The sequence below is a fragment of the Rattus norvegicus genome, chromosome 7, assembly GCF_036323735.1.
Source record: "Rattus norvegicus strain BN/NHsdMcwi chromosome 7, GRCr8, whole genome shotgun sequence".
NCBI classification, from domain to species: Eukaryota; Metazoa; Chordata; class Mammalia; order Rodentia; family Muridae; genus Rattus; species Rattus norvegicus.
Genome location: NC_086025.1, coordinates 35,241,301 through 35,260,687, shown reverse-complemented (window position 1 = coordinate 35,260,687; position 19,387 = coordinate 35,241,301). Strand labels below are relative to the sequence as shown.

Here is a 19,387-nt window from a genome sequence, read left to right as displayed (position 1 = left end):
TCTGAGGATGTGGTTGTCTTGCCTTCCTTCTCTCACCACCCCAGCTGGGTCAGTCCCAGGAGCTGTGCAGGATGTGGCAGGGTTTAAGAAGCAGAATGAATGAAGGAGCAGAGTGTGAAGAGAAGCCACTGGGTGAACAACAGGCATGCTACTTAAAATGAAATGATAATTAAAAAAAAGCTGCACTCAAAAATACATTTAAGAGTATACTTAATTTATGCTTTCGTCTCCTCCCATTCAGACCCCAGGGAAGTAGGGCAGTGACCGATTAAGTATCCTTTTAACTACTTTCTCTATGAAGACTAACTAGAAGTAAGATGGGATCACAAGGGGAAATGTCATGTGTTACATCATGATGCTGAATGAATTGGTTTCCAGTATGATGGCCCATTCAGGAGGTCAGGGTTTTTGGCAAACTGGGTTATGACAGATTAGAGTTGTTAGTGGTCCTCAGTGTGAGGAGCATGACAAATGTCATGTACCCTCTGCCTGCCCAACCATCATCAATGAGATAAATATGTGGCCATGCAAATCCATCTAACACTATTTAAAACGTTAGTCTTGAAATTTTTTCCTTGCACATGTTTCTTCATCCTGAGCTATTTGTCCGTTGGTGGGTGTCCAGCCCTTAAGAACAAATGCATTTTCTGATGGTTCTCCTTGTGTAAGCCTAGTTACAGAAGTTAAATAACCTGTTGCTTCCTACCCGGAATTCCCAGCATGAACAGCCAGAGCTCCTTGTGTGGTACCCTTACCCCCCATGCAATTGGATATTTGAAGTCCTCCATTGATTTAGTCTGTCCAAAACCCTTTGAGGACCACCATATAGCATAGAGCTTTTTCCTGCCTAGAGCTCTGCTCTGAATGTGACAGTCACCTTTGGTAAGTATAGTTACTTTGGACAAGGCAATCTTTTTTTTTTTTTTTCCGGGGGTGGGATAAACAAATTGTAGGGTTTGCTTTTCAAACTTTCAAAGTCTCTTCAAACATTTCAGGAGTGAAAATTCTCTCTCTTCTACGGGGAAAAAAAGATCTGCTAAGTTCCCAAATTCTTTGTGTCATTTTAAACCATGCAGAGTTCTCTGTCTATGCTCACATTTTAAACAGCTAAAATTTGATAATTAAAATACCAACCCCTAGATCTACATTCAAAGGTAGGACTCCTTTCTCCTTATGCTGTAAGCTTTGGCTGGCTGTGGGACTGCGGCCATTTTAGGAGGAATGGAGCTGAAAACTTGGCCTCAGCTTGTTTATGCTCTTCAGCAACCCTGTGAGGCTGGTTTTGATCTCTTTAGACACGGGGCAGGAGAACGAGGGGCTAAGAAGTATGAGGGTAGATGCTCTTCTTGCCCTTATGCCTGTAAAATGCCTTGATGTTCCCAGAGAACATCAAACGTTAGTTTTGTCTCCTGGGCAGTCTGGTGCCGGTTTTCTTTCCTGAGCTTTTCCTGGAGTCTCAGCACAGATTCAAAGGATGCAGCTGCCCCTTTCCCTGACACTTCAGATCCTGCCTCAGGGCTGGGATGTGGGGTGGCTCCTGCCATACAGACACTTGGTAGAGGTTTTTTTTTTTCCTGAGAGCAGGGGTTTTTTTTGTTTTTGTTTTTGTTTTTGTTTTTGTTTTGTTTTGTTTTTTTGTTTTTGTTTGTTTGTTTGTTTTGGGTTTTTTTTGTTTTTTTGTTTTTGTTTTTTTTGTCAACTGAAAAAAAAAATAAGTCAGGTGAACTCTAGCAGAACAGGACCTCTCTAGTTTCTCTGCCCTTGACCTTCTCTCGGGTGACCTCTGAATCAGTGTCATGTGCTTTCCAATACACGTGCTCACTCTGAGACTTGGGAAGTTCGACTGAATCTTGTTCTCTTGGCTTGAGCCCAAGGAGGAACAACTTTTGTTTCTGTTGTATGTAAGGGTGTGGGTGGAAGGGGAGGCTTTAGGACCGAGGCAACGCTCTCCAAAGTTGTCCCTCACAAATCTTATCCTTAGTTACTACTTCTCTGTGACTTTTCAAAAAATCATTTCTTAGGGAGTTTAGAGCCTTTGAACCAGCCGTGGGTCACTTAATTAGAAACTGCTGCCTGCCGGTCCCACAGCTCGCTTCCTTACATGACAACTTTATACAAAGTCACTAAAATGGAAACTTCCATTTTATCTTGTATCCCTGCTTCTTGGAAATCCAGCCAGAGATCAAATTTAATTTTCTTAGCGTTCCTAATGACTCTATACTTCTCTGAGTGAACTGTTTCACACATTAGTCTTCCTGGAACTAAGTGTGCTCACAAGGAATAATATAAAATTGTCATGCTACCTATTTATTAATTCTGCTTAAAACTAATTTTAAAGAGCCGCAGGATTCACATACTATACAGTTTTAACCAATCCCCTCCCCACCACCACATATTTCTTTATTTTGCACAGAAAAGAAGAAACCTGGTGTCGTCATATCGGGTCTCAAGGCACATTGCAGTCTCATAGTTAACTGGGACATAGCTATTCTGGCATCAAAACAAACAGAAATGAACACACAGAACCAAGAGGCCAGAAATAAACCCATGAACTTATAAGCGTGGTACTTTGAATCAAAGTCCCGAAAGTGCACACTGGAGAAGGGGTAAGTTTTCAATCTATGGCTCTGGGAAGATTAGGAATATTTAACTATTTAATGCCAGAATTATTAGACCACTAGAATAAAACACAAGGGAGGCACTTTAATTCATCAGTATAGACAAATATATTTTGGATAAGAGCACAGAAGATAAAAGCAAAGAGTGTGTGTGGGGGGCATATTTGTGAGCTACTCATCTGACAGATATGTCCAGATTCTAAGAGAACAGGAGTAGCCTGATAAACGGAACAGGAGACATTGACACTAGTGGGGTTGGAGACAATGCCTAAGGAAAGAGCACTTTCTGGTCTTGAAAAGGTCTAGGTTCAGGCCCCAGAGCCCACATCAGGAGACTCACAACTACTGGTATTAACAGATCCAGGAGACGGTTTTCTGGCCTCTGTGAGCACTGAGTAAATATGGGGCTTATATAGATGAGTAAGCCATGTATACAATATAAGTATTTTTTAAAACTAGACACAAATGACCCACAAGAATGTGAAAAAATGCTCAATAACAGAAACCAATGAGTAAATATCAATCAAAACCATATAATGAGATCTTATCTTAGTCAGAATGTCTATTATGATTATTAATATTCATATATTATTATTATTATCATTATTTTAAACCAAAGAAATAGCTACTGGCAAGAATGTAGGGAGAAGAGGGCTTTCTGTATTTGTGGAATCAGTGCAAATTAATACAGTCATTAATATAAAAATAAGAGAATCTTAGAAAGCTAAAACGGCATAAAATAAACTATACTACTTCTGGATATATAGACCCAAAGAAAATGGAGTAATATTATTAAAAAAAATACATGCGTGTTGAAGTGTGCTACTGTAGGCCTATATGTAATAGCCAACTTACAGATTATAGGTATCTATTGGAGGATGAATGGATCCAGAAAAGATGGTGTCCATACATAGTAAGCAATTGTCCAGTTATAAAGAAGGAAACCTTGCAATTTGCAGCAAAACAAATGAAATGGAAGAGGTTGTGCTGAGCAAAACTGGCCAGGCAAACCACAACAAATACTATTTGTCCCTACTTGGGTTAGCTAAAACAACTTGATTCCAAAGGATAAAGTAAAAGAGCGCTGACTATAAGCTAGTGCAGTCAGCGGTTCTCCACCTTCCTCACGCTGCAACCCTTTAATCCAGTTCCTCATGTTGTGGTGACCCCCAACCCTAAAATTATTTTTGTTGCTACTTCATAATTGTAATTTTACTACTGTTATTGTGTAATGTGGAGATCCATGTTTTCTAATGGTTTTAGGTGACTCCGATGAGTAGGTCATTTGACTTCCAAAGGGGTCGTGACCCACAGGTTGAGAGAACCACTGAGCTGGTGGGCATGGAAGGGTGAGAAGACGCAGTTAGATACAGAGAATAAGTTCTCGTGTTTCCACAGCACTGTGGGGGTGACTGCAGTTTAAACAGTGTATTTTGGTGACGAATTAGAAAGGCATCTGAAGACTCCAAACACAAAGAGATTATGGATAGAAAGAGACAGAAAAGCTAATTACTTGGATCTGATCCAATATTGCATCTGCTGAATTATTACACCACACCCCCCAAATAAGTACAAATTATTGCTTGCCAAAAGGAAAGCAAATAGGGCTTTCTGTCTAGTTTCCTAGGCTTTAGAATGGCCAATGGTCTTCTAGAGCTCCACAGCGGAATGATAGGCTGGGAAAACATGAATTTCAATGCTAACAACATAGTTTTGAGGGTTGTGTTTCTAACACTGGAATACCAGTCATTTTCCAAATAAGGCATTGGCCATGGCATCAGCACACACATACACCATTACATCCCCACCTGCTTCCTGTGTGACATCTGCTCTGTGCAGTGAGGGGAACTGGAGAGCTGGTTGCCGGGGAGTTCGTTCCAATGGAAAAGAAGTTCTTGGCTTTAATCCCATATAAATTACCTTTTAAATCCCATGAGGCTATATTCCCATGTCTACATGTAATCAAAAAGTCTTGAACCGAACTTAACTCATACCCAGAAGAGTACAAATCCCCGGGAGCCATTTTCCACCAACCTGCTTTTATCTCCCGGAATTCATTCTCCTTCATCGTGAAGCGATTCCTGTGAATGTATGACTCAGTTCCTCCGGCAACTGTGGACTAAGATTTCCCAGACATATTTTAGAAATAGTTACATGCGTTTCAAGTCGTCTCATTCACACAGCATTTTCTGACTAGTTCTTAAAGTGTACTTCAAGGCCATTTTTTCTTCTTCTCTCCATTCTCCATGTTCCAAATCTCTTTCCTTAATTTTCAGACCTTCATTACAAAGGCATCACATACCCATTAACAAGCATAGACAAGCTCAATAACAAAAGTACATTCATGATTCAGCCAGAGATATTGACTATGAATGTTTTTAGATTATTTTAAAATACTCATTTAGAATGCACATGTTATTAATCTACCCATAAGACCCACATTTAAATGCTATTATAACCAAGTGTGTTCAGCCAGTCCAACAGTGTTTGACTGATTGTTGCAGATTCCCTTACTATAAATACAGAAAGGAAGGAATAATTGGCTTAAATGAATTGCATATATGTGGAAAATACTTATGAAGGAATTTTGAGTACTCATTTTGAGCAAATGTTAATTTTTACCAAATGGTTTGCTTTTGTCTCATAGTTTAGCATTTTTCTAAAGTTTGGTTTCCAATCTCCCATATTTATGTTTTTTTCTCATGCATTCTTTTTTCTTCAATGTGAATACAAGCACATATATCAACCTGGAAACTTATTTTTTGACTTATCATGGACATTACTTCACATAAGAAAAAAATGCAGATAGATATAATGAAACTTTTGAATGGTCAGTTTTAAGTTTATTCCACAATAAAAATATACCTATTTATTTAATAAACTAGTGTGTAATGTGAACAGACTCATTGGTTGTTTATGGTAAACAGTCTCATGGGAAGAACACTGTAGCTGCAACTAGATATGGTGCAGAACGGTTTACTGTAGCTGACCATCCAACTGTGAAATGTTCAACATTTTCTCACACCTACCTCCATTAAGGTCAAATACTCAAGTCCTAAAGGAGGCAACTAACAATTATTTTTTTTTACTATTATTTTACTTTTGGAAAGTATATTATGAAATAATAGCTTTAACATTAGTCAACAAGTTGCACATTTCTGAAGTGATACCAAAGATTAAGTATAAAAAAATACATTAATTATAGCGAGATATTTTCTTTTGTCCTTGTGATGTTTCCTCTAAAATCAATGGTGAAGCTTCTGTAATCCAACTACTTAAGAAAAACGGGAAAATCCTTTGCACATTAGGAAACAACACAGGAATAATTCCAAATTAACCAACAACAAATTCAACCAAACAGAAGTCTAAGAGACTTACAGCCAAACGTTTGCTCTAGGCCACAAGCACAGCCCTTGTCAGGGGTCTCACAGTGCAAGGGTTTCAAATCCCAGGAAATGTTTTACCGTGTTCGGAGACATTTACTCTTCCACATAGGAGTTGCTACTGGTGCCTAGTGAATTGAGCTCAGAGATATGTCTGCTAAATTCCCCACTGTACAAAATACAGATTCTTAAAACAAAGAATTACGCTGCTTACGATGTCAGCAGTTGCCATGGCTCGGAACCCTGTGGCTCACCCATCCCATCTGATTATGAAGGAATCCTCCGTTTGGATGTTAGGTTTGAGCCCATCTGTCAGTATTTAACCTTAAGCCAGAAGTTCCTCTTATGTTTAAGACCAAGATCCTGTCTATCTCTGAGTTTCTCTGGAAGCTACTAAGTAGGTGGTTAGGTGGTTTGGTGCAGCAGATCTGTGTTGGACAAATTATAATGGAAACAGAGTCATGTATGATACTGAGCTACTATTTACCATGAAAGAGTCAGTTATATTTTGGTTTTATGTCGGCAATAAGATTTGACAATTGCCTTGATCTTTAGAAAAAACATCTTAAAATTTTTGTCCTGGAAAAATAGTGTCTATATTTGGTGATGATGGAGTCATATGTAGATATTGATTATACTGTGTGTGTGTGTGTGTGTGTGTGTGTGTGTGTGTGTCCATTGGCTGATATCAGTTGATTGCTTCATATGCTTTTCTCATTAGAATTGTTTGCATTTAAGTTAATTTCTCAGTTGATCTTTGGGCAAGTTTCAATGATTATTAAGACTGTCTAAAGAGACCTTTGCTATTCTTTATATCTATCTAACATGATCAAATGGTCTTACTTAGTAGGTCTGAGAGGATGAAGTAATATCAAGGTCAGAGGAGGGCGTCTACGAACCAGAGATGTCAGAAAATTCTGCTTTTCCATCTACCGGTTAGTGTTAGAAAAGTATTTGCTACCTCCATGTTTTCATCATACGTTTTCATTTCTGATTATATATTATAGTATATATATTATATATGTTATATATGTTCATTTGATCAAATGATATGCTGGGTGTATCCTTGAGAGTAGTTTTAAAAACATAAGATTCATGTATAAAACTACACACTAATTAAGGAAGATCACCCTTCTTGTAGGTGGCTCATTTTGATTATTAATGTTATTATTTATGTGGGTGGGGTTTGCCTAATCAGTTGACTATTTGGATAGAAAAAAAATGGTTGATATTGACTCCCCATGTAAAATGACTCCTCATGACATCCATGTACTAGGGTGTCAACTTCCTCCTGCCTGTCGACTCAGACTAAAGCTTTGGCTTTGTCTCCTTGAACATGCCTTCCTTCAGAGGAGGACCGTGCCATTGGCTCTCCTGCATCTTTACCCAGTCAACTTGTCCTGCTGATCTTGGAATAGATCATCCTTCAGAGTATATACACACACAATATATGCACACACACACACACACACATACATATTCTAGTGAGTTTATTTGGAGAATTCAGGATATTATACTGTTTATCTAAATAATAATACCAATAATAATAATGCCAATAAAATATAACAAAAAATTGCTAATCATTCTAATGGATATTTGTTATCACTTTGGGTTAGTGTCTTTCTCCTTTTGTTCTGTAATTCTGCTTCCAAAGAAGGGTCCCCTTTGTTGTAACTATTGTGAAATAAACTCAGTTCCCAATTAGAGGTCAACGAGTGGATATGATGTATAACTCAGTTTGCCTCATCTTTTTCTATCCATAGTAATTACTTCATGGATGGGCACACAACCCAGACAAAACTAATCGGAATCTTTCTTTGCACTTTCCTTCAGGATATTTTGGAAAAAGTTTTATTTTCCTTCTGGGTAGGATAAATCCAGTCTGACGACGAATCCAGGAAGCGGTGAACAGAGCCAGAAGACGGTAGATAGAAACTTGACTGAAGCTCCTGACACAAGCTGTGCTCAGAGGCATGGTTACTTCGAAAAGTTCCAACTTCAATTCTATCTGTACATTAGCCACTTTTAATTGAGTTTTGGACACAGAAAATGAATTATTATAGTTTGCTGGGTTTGGGCAGTCACATACTTTGAATAAATAAACTCGCTCGAAACTCATTAAAGTTAGGTAAGTAAACACTATTTTCTATTATATAGACAAGGATATTATAATTAAGAAAATGGGATGTTTAAAGTCATGGCTGATGAGTAAAAAAGAAGAAGATCGAACGTAAATAGGATGCCTGAATTTTCCCTGAGAGTCACTTTCTTTATTCAAGTCCTTAATTAATACATTGAAGAGCATGAATAACCCCAGTCAGATCTAGAAGTAGCCTAAGCATTATTTCTCCATTTTAGAAATTGGGAAAGACTTAAAAACAAAAGCATTTGCCCAAGACTCACAGCAGTAGATCTGTACTCTATAAGCAGGCAGAAAGGATGGTGCCCTGTGGTACATCCGTTCTTAAGTAGAAAAAAATCAGTGTACCACAGATATGTGATTTATTCCCTTACCACTGTTGTAAACAGTTCCAAGGGGTGAAAAACTTCCTTTTAGCTTATAGTTTCAAAGGTTTCAGTATATAATAGCGTGGATGCCTTGCTTTGGGCTTGAAGCGAAACAATGTCATAGTAGTAAGAATGCAGTAACTGGTAAGAGGCTACTCACCCCAAGGTGAAGCAGACAGCACATCAACAAGGTATGCTTCAATGTTCAATGTTGCCCGCCATGAGGCCTTGTTTCCCATCATCACTTCACAGTAACATCAAAATATGAGCTCGCCAGTAGGTTAGGCCATGGCTTAGGCTGGAGCCTTCATGATTTAGTCACCTCTCCACTGTTGGCTATAACAACTGGAGACCAACTAAACCTCTAACACAGAGGACTTTGAGAGGGGTCACTTTACATACAAGCCTTAAAAATGATACGTTGTTATGCCTGCTTATAAATGGGGAAATGAGGATAAAAATGTTACGTTCTATCATCAAACTGCAAAAAAAATAATAATAATTTTAACCATTGAATTTTCCAAGTCTCTGAATTTTCCAAAGCAGTCAGTTGGATCTTGTTAGTTGATAATTGAACATATTCCCCTTTGTGTAGTCCACTGGCCATTCATGGATCTGGACTGCAGATTCTAGAGACCAAGGTAAAGGGAAAGCATCCTGGGCAGCTGCCTCCCCTGAAGTGATGAGCTCAGTCATGGAGGTGCTACAGTATGACTCCATTAGGGCGAACCTTGGTGGAGACTGCACAGGTCACCCTTAATTCCGACATCATATCCTTCTTATTATATTTTTATGATATTCTTAAATATAGTAAAAGTGAACTCTCATTAGTATATGTATGTTTGCTTGGAAAGAATAAACATTTTATATATAAATTGAGATCAGACAATTTGAATACGCCACTATGAAAAAGTCTTATGAATACACAAAGACCACAAAAGCCTTTAAGACAGTGGTTCTTAACCTTCCTAATGCTGCAGCCCTTTAATATACTTCTTCATATGGTGATCCCCAACCATAAAATTCTTTTCATTGTTATTTCATAACTGTAATTTTGATACTGTTATGAATCATAATGTAAATATCTGATATTCAGGATATGTTCTTATTGTTGTAAGTTGACTTAATGGGGTTGTGAACCACAAGTTGAAAAACATGGATTTCAGAGGTCCTAGCAGTAATCACTTCATGGTACGGTTTCACGTAATAGCTTGATATGCCTCCAGCAGTTTTTTTGTTCTCTTGGGATACCTGGTGTGACTTTCCATTTTCCGACTGTTAAAAAGAAAAGTTAACAGCTTCAAGTTTTGATTGCTAATATGAGATGAAATATGTTAGTGTCATCAGAATGAGATAGAAATATTGAAAATATTGTCTTTTCTTTGTGATGGCATAGTGATAAATGGAAAACCGAGTTTTATTTATAGACATCACATTCCAAGGCATCCATTTTGAGCACTCGTCTATGACTGATGGCAGCTTGCCTGATTGCTCCAGAAAAGAAGATAAAGACTGCTCTTCACTCATTGGACAGCCTATTGACTTGCACTGTTTCTGCAAGCACCACCTGGGTGATGACGTACAGGTTTTATTTTATAGCCCTTGTGACTTCTGGTGCAAATGGATACCAATTTACCGACTGGTTGGCTAGTGCATGGTGTGTTTTGTTTCTAGTAAGCAAATTGGGTCATAAAAGGGAGTTGGCGGTAATGATTAGTTTTTAGCATTAACATAACGAGAGCAAAATTTGAGAATGGCATTTGCCTGGTGCTTGTAGAATCAACATGGAAGCCATGGCAAAACCATGGCAGGTGTTCGAGAAAACTCCAGGAAATAAAAAGTGTATGCTAACATAACTTTTGTGAGTTACATTATCAAGTACAGCTTCCTGGAGGGTCATGTCCTCTCTGTTTCTACTGGCATGGGAAATTCATAAACCATCTATCTAATTGGATACTTTGTTAAATAATGGTTTTTGAATATCTTACCGAGATTGAAAAACCCTAAAATAAAATTTTTAAACCGACCGAGGGAAAAGTCCATTCTTCTCACAGGGTGCGCTGTATTTATGCTGAGGGAAATGAAACTTTTTTGAGGGGATCCTCTTTGCTTGTTGCATCCACTTTCTTCAAGTTTTACAGACCTGTGTCTCTATGGATTTTCTTAATGTTTTCACCTCATATAGGCCCAATGTATGGACATTTCAAGATAATTATTGAAAATATCATGGTTTTGTCTCTTTGATGAAGGGAAAGAAAAAGGAAGAAGAGAGGGAGGTGGTAGTAATTGGAGAGGAGGAAAAGAAAGAAGAGGAAAAGGAGGAGGAACAAGAGGTGGGAGAGGAAGAGGAAAGAGCAACCAGGAAATTCCTTCTACTTGCTTTTGGTAATGATATGGCAGAGAATTACTAGTTTAACTAGTAGCTGCTGAGAGAAGGCAGGAAGACTAAGTCTGTATCCTTGCAGTTACCTACATCCAAATCTTTGGAGTTTGTGGTTATGGATAGATTACCCTAGGTTATTCTGGTGAATGGGATGTGATCAGAAGGCTGTATCCGAGTAGAGAAGGTGGGCAGGAATGTGGGAGTCAAGACAAGGAAAATGGAAGATGCAATGATGAAGGGGACATAAGGCAAAGAATTCAGACAGCCTTGGATGTTGGAAAAGACAAAGAACCAGATTTTTCCCCCAGAGATCCTGAAAGGAACAGTTTTTCTGAAACTTGGATTTAAGCTCAGTGAGATTGCATTTGTACTTCTGACCTCCAGAATGGTAAGATAATACATTTGTACTATTTGGGATGTTTGACTGTAAGTTTGGGGTAATTTGCTATAGTAGCATCAAGAAAGTTATATAGGAGTAAATATTCTCCACTCTTCATCTGCTTTGATAACCAAAACCATTGGCTTGGGACCCAGGAGTTTGAACCAGTTAAAAGCACTTTAGTTTCTGGCATAGACCTCAGAGCAGTAGGTAATAGAGAGTGTTGTTGAGGTGTTAATAAAATGCTTATGAAAGCTGTTGACTGACTTGTTTCTTTAGTCATGTAATTCCTATTTCTTTTGATCAGAGAAATCATCCTCACAGAGATTGGAGAAGAATGTTCCTCAATATTTCTTAGACAAGCACTCAGCTAACCTTGTCATGAGAAACTTGATTATTGGCGTTTGCTCAACACTCAAAGTCAATTGAGTTAAAATGGCAAAAATCTCATTGGGTACTCATCACCAGAAAACCTTGAATTTCTTATTTTGCCCTGGTAGGATAGATCCACATTCTTCCCAGGAATTGTCTAATACAAAGGTATTGGAGGAAACTTCTAGGGCAATAGATGCCTGAACTGCCCACGCTTACAACAATGGGCCCACTCCATTCATCGTGGTCAGGACCCAGGTGACTCTGACTTCCTTTATGCTGTCTTATGCATCATCTTCCTGAAACGTTTAATCATTCATTAGTCACTGCATTTTAACAAGAACCTCTTATGTTTATTATGTTCCGTTCTGACTCAGAGAAGCATCTTTCCATTTATTCTCAGTTTGCTTTTAAAGCTTTCTGAACAAGAGAGTGAACAGGTAATACAGACTCACCCGCCCACTATCTAAGTCTACGTCTCTTACGAAACATAGTGTTCATCTTTTTCTAGCATGTGCTGGAAGACTTGATTTTCCACCATCATGCCTAATTCACTTTGGACAAAAACCACTGTATCAATCCAACTTTCTTAAGGTTCAATGAAGCACTTTTCTCTCTTCTGGTGAACTGCACATTGCTTTCCCTTGTGCAGCTCATCACTGAGCTCTTTCTTTTAGCAGCAACTTCTCGTTAATTTCTTGAGTTCGCAACGAAGAAAAAAAGTTCTCTTTGTGGTAGTGAGCTGCTGTGTGGACTATGTCTGAGAATGTCTTTGCTTCTAATGCTCTTCTTCTCACTATATCCAAAATAGATTCTAGTTTTTCTGTATCACACCATGAACTGTGGCATTATATTCTGACTTAATGTCTTTTCTATTACTACTCAAAGTTTTTTTTTTTTAATCTTTATTAGATTGGGTATTTCTTATTTACATTTCAAATGTTATTCCCTTTCCCAGTTTCCAGGCCAACATCCCCCTAATCCCTCCCCCTCCCCTCCTATATGGGCATTCCCCTCTCTATCCTCCCCTCATTACCGCCCTCCCCCCCAAAAATCGGGTTCACTGGGGGTCCAGCCTTGGCAGGACCAAGGGCTTCTTTTTGTTCCAGAGCTTTTAGGTGTGCTGTCAAGCTGCTGATATATGCTCTCTCCTGTTCCTTTCTGCAGGCACTCAGAGCTGTGAGTTTTCCTCTTAGCACCGCTTTCATTGTGTCCCGTAAGTTGGGGTATGTTGTACCTTCATTTTCATTAAATTCTAAGAAGACTTTAATTTCTTTCTTTCTTTCTTTCTTTCTTTCTTTCTTTCTTTCTTTCTTTCTTTCTTTCTTTCTTTCTTTCTTTCTTTCTTTCTTTCTTTCTTCCTTGACCAGGTTATCATTGAGTAGAGCATTGTTCAACTTCCATGTATATGTGGGCTTCCTTCCTTATTCTTATTGAAGACCGGCTATAGCTCATGGTGGTCTGATAGGACACATGGGATTATTTCTATCTTTCTGTATCTGTTGATACCTGTTTTGTGCCAGATTATATGGTCAATTTTGGAGAAAGTACCATGAGATCATGAGAAGAAGGTATATCCTTTTGTTTTAGGATAGAATGTTCTATAAATATTTTAAGTCCATTTGGCTCATAACTTCTGTTAGTCTATGTCTCTGTTTAATTTGTGTTTCCATGATCTGTCCATTGATGAGAGTGGGGCGTTGAAATCTCCTACTATTATTGTGTGAGGTGCAATGTGTGCTTTGAGCTTTAGTAAGTTTCTTTTGTGTATGTAGGTGCCCTTGTATTTGGGGCATAGATATTTAGGATTGAGACTTCATCTTGGTGGATTTTTCCTTTGATGAGTATGAAGTTCCTTCTTTGTCTTTTTTGATGACTTTTGGTTGAAAATTGATTTTATTTGATATTAGAATGGCTACTCCAGCTTGCTTCTTCAGACCATTTGCTTGGAAAGTTGTTTTCCAGCCTTTCACTCTGAGGTAGTGTCTGTCTTTGTCTCTGAGGTGTGTTTCTTGTAGGCAGCAAAATGCTGTGTTGTCATTACTTATCTAGTCTGGTATTCTGTGTCTTTTTATTGGGGGATTGAGTCCATTGCTGTTGAGAGATATTAAGGAATAGTGATTGTTGCTTCCTGTTATCTTCATATTTGGAGGTGAGATTATGTTTGTGTGCTTGTCTTCTCTTTGTTTTGTTGCCAAGATGATTAGTTTCTTGCTTTTTCTAGGGTGTAGCATGCCTCCTTGTGTTGGACTTTACCATTTATTATCCTTTATAGGGCTAGATTTGTAGAAAAATATTGTGTAAATTTAGTTTTGTCATGGAATATCTTGGTTTCTCCATCTATGCTAATTGAGAGTTTTGCTGGATACAGTAACCTGGGCTGGCATTTGTGTTCTCTTAGGGTCTGTATGACATCTGTCCAGGATCTTCTGGCTTTCATAGTCTCTGGTGAGAAGTCTGGTGTAAATCTGATAGGTCTGCCTTTATATGTTACTTGACCTTTTTCCCTTACTGCTTTTAATATTTTTTCTTTGTTTTGTGCTTTTGGTGTTTTGACTATTATGTGATGGGGGAGTTTCTTTTCTGATCCAATCTATTTGGACTTCTGTAGGCTTCTTGGGCATTTTTTCTTTAGGTTAGGGAAGTTTTCTTCTATGATTTTGTTGAAGATATTTACTGGTCCTTTGAGCTGGGAGTCTTCACTCTCTTCTATACCTATTATCCTTAGGTTTGATCTTCTCATTGTGTCCTGGATTTCCTGTATGTTTTGGGCCAGTATCTTTTTCCATTTTACATTATCTTTGACAGTTGTTTCAATGATTTCTATGGAATCTTCTGCTCCTGAGATTCTCTCCTCTATCTCTTGTATTCTGTTGGTGATGCTTGTACCTATGGCTCCTTTTCTCTTCCTTTGGTTTTCTATGTCCAGGGTTGTCTCCCTTTGTGCTTTCTTTATTGTTTCTATTTCCATTTTCATTTCCTTCAACTGTTTATTGTGTTTTCCTGTAATTCTTTCAAGGATTTTTGTGTTTCCTCTCTAAGGGTTTCTACTTGTTTACTTGTGTTTGCCTGCATTTCTCTAAGGGAGTTCTTTATATCTTTCTTAAAGTCCTCCATCATCATGATCAAATGTGATTTTAAATCTAGATCTTGCTTTTCTGGTGTGTTTGGATATTCAGTGTTTGCTTTGTTAGGAGAATTGGGCTCTGATGATGCCATGTAGTCTTGGTTTCTGTTGCTTGTGTTCCTGCACTTGCCTCTCGCCATCTGGTTGTCTCTGGTGTTACCTTGTTCTGCTATTTCTGACAGTGGCTTGACTGTCCTATAGGGCTGTGTGTCAGGAGTGCTGTAGACCTGTTTTCCTGTTTTCCTTCAGCCAGTGATGGGAACAGAGTTTTCTGCTTTCAGGCGTGTAGTCTTTCCTGTCCACTGGCTTTCAGCTATTACTGTGGGCATGTGTCCTGAGTCCATCAGGCAGGTCACTTGGAGCAGAAAAGTTGGTATTACCTCTGGTCTCGGGCCTATAGTTGCTCCTTGGGTGCTCGGTTTCAGCTCTCTGTGAGGGCAGCAACTAGAAGGGCCTGCCCCTACTTCTGGGTCCCTGTGCCCCGGGGGCCCTGATGGTGCTAGGTGTTTTCCTCTAGAGTCAGAAATGTGGGCAGAGAGTAGTCTCCTCTGGTTTCCCAGGAGTGTCTCCCTACTCAAAGTTTTAAAATTTGAGGAGGCCCAAGGTACTTCAGATTTATTTTGATTGCTCATGTTAATTTTGGTTAGCATTCTTTGTAAAAAGTTTCTAGAAACCCTTTGTTGATAAGAAATATTGATTTAAAAATATGAAAAAATATGGTATTGAGATCTCTATTTTACTCTTAATAGTTCTATGAATGAACAGATTTCTTAGTCCAGTATTTTTCCTCTGTGTTGTGGGGATTATGTTGGCCTTGTCTCTCTCTCTCTCTCTCTCTCTCTCTCTCTCTATATATATATATATATATATATATATATATATATATATATAAAATATGTATTTATAATTTTTGGTGTGGGTCCATGTGTTTAGGGATGAGATGTATATCTGTAATGTGTTTTTATGTATATGTTTATGTGTATTATGTATGAGTCTATATATATGTATATATATGCCATGTATTTATGTATGTGTATATCTTTATGTATTTGTGAATTTATATGTGCTTTAGTGTATATTAGCTATATATTAGTATGGATATGCATATAAACATATAGGTTAATATGTGCAATCATTCATTTAATTCATCTTCCTATGCATGTATATTCTGGTACATTTTATTGACAATGTACACTATTAATTATTACAGTTAACAACACCAACCAATTGCAGCCACAGTAATTGCACATGCCACTATGCTATATCAGAAATTGTCTTGAAATTACCTAGCATGGCGAACGTTCTCCTCAGTCTCTCCAGTAACTGTTGGTAAAATAGGAAATGATACAATCCTAGCATGATTTGAACTTTATAAAACTATCTTGGTCCCCAGTGATCGTGCCTTTACTTCCTGACTGTTTACTAACCTTTCTATAACTCTAAAGTTCTGCTAGGAATCCGTCCAATCTCTTTGGCATACAGTTTAAAGAACTGAACTGCTCTCACCTTTTTTGAAAATGGAAACATTTATTTGCCCTTTACTCACCTGCCAGCAAGACATCTGTTCTCCACAGTTCTTCAAAGATGACTATTTATGGCCCACTGATGTCATCTGAGCTTTCTTTTGGTCTTGTAGAATGTATACTTTGGTCTTCAAAGTTATTTCAAATGTACATTTAAAAAAACCTTTTTTAAAAAAACCTGGCTTGGACTTTAAATTTTTTTTCCTGTCAATATTTGCTTTCTCCTTTCTAATCTGATGATTCATTTTCTTAACCTGTATAGTAAGCAAAATTCTCTGGATTAAAAATTCAAGAAGTGCAATTTGAATTCTTGGTATAAGTAACTGAACCCATGGTTCTTGTAGTTGAGAATTCAGAGGTTAATCCTTCTGAATCATGACCAAATTCAGAGACGCAGAGCATGTGAACGGAACCCCAGTTCTCTTGGCCTACTTGAACTTCAATTCTTTCCATTTGGTAGAGAATATAGCTCCTGGATTTATTCAACTCAGAAATAAAGTCACGCTCTTTACATATCAGTAAACATATACTAAAAGTTGCATTTCTATTGGCTGTGATTCATGTCCACGAATAGGAATGGCTTGGGCACTGTGGCTAATTACAGCCTCATGAGAGGTGGGCGGCGGGTTTGAGATGAAATACCTGTGTGATAGGACAGGAAAAAGATCTGTTTCCTGCCTGCCTTCAGCAAACGTTACTGTCCTCATATCCTTCTATTGTTCCCCATACATCTCCAGAAATCAACATTTTACCTTCTTTGGCAATTTTCATTAATTATAGTTAGTATTATTTTTATTTGTTGTGATTGCATTTTGGTACTTTTTATTTTCTAGATAAATGGCATCCATATAAGAGCTGATGTGATTTCTCAGCTACTTGTTCATCATCTTCCATGGTTAGACTCTTGGGTTCTGTGTGGCTCAAAGCCTAGAGCTGTGTGCTTTTGCAGTGGCTGAACAAGTGGACATACTTGTGTTCTTTATGAACCGCTAAAGTTTGCATTTAGATTAGAGTGCATCTCTAGCTTTGTTTTTGTACAGAATTTTGCTTATCAAAGATTGTAGGATGCTATGACAGCTCTTCTGTACCCAAAGGACTCTGTCATTTCCACCTTGTCAACCAGAACTAATCAGTGGTCAAAACTAAGTTCTGGGAAGTAACCACCTTCAATTCTCTGTTTCTTGTAAGGTGAAGCTGTTAGTAATGTATTTCTGGGGCTATGTCTTTAGCTGCTCATGACTTCCTGGAATTAGCCAGACAAACCTTCATCACATACAAATATTTATTCTTCTACCTGTGCCAGATTTGGGATCAGTGACACAAAGAGATTGTCTTTGGTTTGATTGTCATGGTTTACAAACTGTCCCCTCCTCCAACTTTCAGCATCAATATCAATCTGATGCTTTTGTTTTAAATCTCTTCCTAGGGTCTCTTTATGATTCTGCCATCCACGCCTTCAGGGAATTTGCAAAGGGGTATATTTTTTATACCAAATAATAATCCTTTTGTACAATATGGTACATTCAGAAGGAAAGGCCTTTTTATGAGTCTTATTTTGACAAGGTAAAAAAATGTCTATGAGTGAAATTGAACTCCTTTTCAGCACTAAATTGTGTTTGGTATAATAATATTCAAGCAGTTAAGAACCCAACTGATATATTCTACTGCCTCCTAAGTTATTGTCTGCTGTAAATTAGCAGACACCCTCCATTGATTTCATGCCTAGCCTTGCCTTACCTATGCTTTCCCGCCTCTTACTTTCTCCACCCATCCTCTTCAAGAATCCCTTAAATGAGACTGAGACATAAAATATATAAATTAAACTATTCAATGAACGTATTCTTCTTTTTATTAAATTAGATCAAAGCTTACTTCAATGATTGCAAAATCAAAAATTCTTTTCCCCCCTCCCTGTATGGGGAATATGTGTTATCAAGTAATGTTTAAAATAAGTGGACCCATAGGTTGGATTTGTGAAACTCCTTTCCCATTGTAATGCCTCTTCTGAGGTCAACCCAGTTTTAGTTGTGACGAGTCTTCAGCTTCACTGAGTATACCACATGTTCAAACCTCTTCACATCTATAGAAGGGCCCATGTGGAACTTTTGAAGACTCCACATTCTAGGAGGATGTGGAAATGAAGCTAGCTGCAGCTGGGAGAGGACGGCTGCCATTAGTCTACTCGACATGAGTTTTGAATCAAGATATGGAGCCAATAACTTTTCTGGTTCTAATTCTGTCACAGAATTTTTTTTTTGCCTTTGGTGGTAGATGGGTGCATAAAACATTTTTGATACTGAAAGTATAAAATTTAATGCAAAAGCTTCTGTTTCCAATGCCTGTTATAACTTTATAGATGCTTGTTCAGTTGTATGGACTTTAGGTCTGATTAATTTTGGTATGTGATGTTTTATACAATTAAGAAATATTAAAACATTGATGTGTCAGTTTAGGGTTCTCACGGAAATATTACTGCAAGTTTAACCTCTTGCAGGACTTCAGAAAAAAAAACCTTTCTGCTAAAAGGTTTTTCCTTGGTATTTTTAACACCATAAATGCAAACTATTTATGGATACTGTTAACCAAGATAATTGCTTTTACTTAATTTTAACACACAATGACATAATAACAATACGAGTGTACCTATTTTTAGGACTTCTTGAAGAACAAAATTAGAAACATTTTTAGGTGGAAATACTATCCTTGAAAAACACATAAACAGTAATGTCATAGGCAAGCCTCAGGAACAAAATGAAAGGAAATGTCACTTGCTATGTTTTATTGCTGACTCGGGAGCCAAAACCAACCATACGTAATGGAATTTCATTGTATGGCAATGGAATTTCCCCCAGAGTTTTATTAAAAGCTTTAATGGAGTTTGAACTCAGAAAGGTAAATGGCCTGTCCAAAGTCTGAGTCAGCATTTTGAGTACATATGCTAATTTCTGAGCACTACAATGAGAAGACATTATTCTGAGTGGATTCCCAATTTAAAACACTGCTTTCTGAACCTGACTACTTCTGAACCTGATTGAACCTGGGTGTTATGATTGGTTATACTTATTTTTTCTCAATAGTCTTGGGGTGGTATATT

At 37.9% G+C, this 19,387-nt stretch overlaps 1 long non-coding RNA gene across 1 annotated transcript in view; it reads left to right on the top strand.

Annotated features, from left to right (window-relative positions):
- Nucleotides 1-19,387, top strand: part of LOC134479667 (uncharacterized) — a 51,265-nt gene that overhangs the window by 23,322 nt on the left and 8,556 nt on the right. Inside the window, exons 2-4 of the long non-coding RNA XR_010053255.1 lie at nucleotides 2,414-2,606; nucleotides 6,849-6,936; nucleotides 7,835-10,894. This is a non-coding gene — a long non-coding RNA (uncharacterized LOC134479667). The remainder of the gene's footprint in view (nucleotides 1-2,413; nucleotides 2,607-6,848; nucleotides 6,937-7,834; nucleotides 10,895-19,387) is intronic.